Source organism: Prunus avium, chromosome 3 (genome assembly GCF_965620075.1).
Source record: "Prunus avium chromosome 3, drPruAviu1.hap1.1, whole genome shotgun sequence".
Classification (NCBI taxonomy): domain Eukaryota; kingdom Viridiplantae; phylum Streptophyta; class Magnoliopsida; order Rosales; family Rosaceae; genus Prunus; species Prunus avium.
In genome coordinates this window covers 1,025,191-1,026,587 of record NC_142286.1, presented here as the reverse complement: position 1 = coordinate 1,026,587, position 1,397 = coordinate 1,025,191, and the positions used below count along the sequence as shown (strand labels likewise).

The window sequence follows — 1,397 nt, the reverse complement described above, 5'->3', positions numbered from 1 at the left end:
TAAACACCTTCTTCATAAAAGTCGATGGAGTTGAGAAGATTTGGAATCGTAATTGAAAGCGGGGCGAGTTCTTCCTTTAACATCTCATCTGGAATAAGTGAAACCATTGAATCGTACACTTTGATTTCACACTTAACCAGATCAATCATTAGAGCCACCCAATGCTTATGCTTCGTCAACATACAAGGGGCATACACCTTATACACGTTCTGCCAATCCGCCCCACACGCCGGAACCTTGCCATTTACAACGTTCACTAAACTGTTTCTAATTTTCCACCCAGCCTGCTCTTTTTTTCTTTTATTATCCACAAAGCAAGTATGGATGTGATTCTGTGAAATAGAAAACAATCAATGGTTAAACACCTCCACAAAGCAAGTATGGATAATTTGTAATTATTAACTGCACTTGGTCAAGCCCTATGACATACCATGAAAAATACATCGGTCGTTGTCCAGTTCGATATTTCTACAACCTCCAAATCTTGTTGTCGCTTCCGGATGAGATACAACCCCAAATCAATGTGCTGCACATGTTTTTCGGGTCAATCTCATAATCTATGTACATTAAAACAAATGCATAATCAATTAAACTTACATCTCCTGTCAGCCAACCGTCAGCTTTTACGAGGGAAGTGAAGAATTCAATCTCAGCTTCCACGTGGCCAAATTGCATCACTAAACTGTGAATATAACAAAGTTTTAGATCACATCAATTTAAAAATATATTCACTAATGCCTTCTATCTCAAAAAACAAGGGACTTACTTTGGGTTATGGCGCCATTCCCAACAAAGTTTCAGCAATTTCACCATATCATCATGCGGAATCGCCTTCATTGGGTCTAACATCCGAAGTCGGGTTGTCTCTGGCACAGTTTTTTTCACCAATTCACTAGCTTCAATGATCTTCCACATAGGAATAATCCTCTTTCTCTTTCGTAATTGGACCCCTTGTTCCACAGCTTTACCTTTATCATTCAACCAAACGTTCAACTCAGATAGCACAGCTGTAGGTTGATCCAAATCAATATCCCCAAGAGTCAACTCAACAGTTGTCCCCGCCGTGCTCTCACCAATGTCATCACAAACCAAAACAACTTCATCATCCGCTTCCTCACATTCCTTTATTTGCACTTCCTTTTCCTCACTTTTTTTTCTTTTCACTTCCTTGCCCTCCCTTCTTTTTCTTTGCGGATCCTCTCCATCACTACTTTTTCTTTGCAGTTCCCCTCCGTCACTGCTTTTTCTTTGCAGTTCCTCTCCCTCACTGTTTTTTCTTTTCACTTCCTCTCCCTCACAGCTCTTTCTTTGCAGTTCCTCTCCCTCATTGCTTTTTCTTTTCACTTCCTCTCCCCCACTGCTCTTTCTTTGCAGTTCCTCTCCCTCATTGCTTTTTC

At 40.6% G+C, this 1,397-nt stretch overlaps 1 long non-coding RNA gene across 1 annotated transcript; it reads right to left on the bottom strand.

Moving 5' to 3' along the window:
* Positions 1-216: 216 nt before the first annotated feature.
* On the bottom strand, positions 217-674 carry LOC148295407 (uncharacterized). Its single transcript, XR_015834307.1, has 3 exons — positions 598-674; positions 431-526; positions 217-332 (listed from the first exon to the last, which is right to left on the bottom strand). It is a non-coding gene; the product is annotated as an uncharacterized LOC148295407 (long non-coding RNA).
* Between the last annotated feature and the right edge of the window lie 723 nt (positions 675-1,397).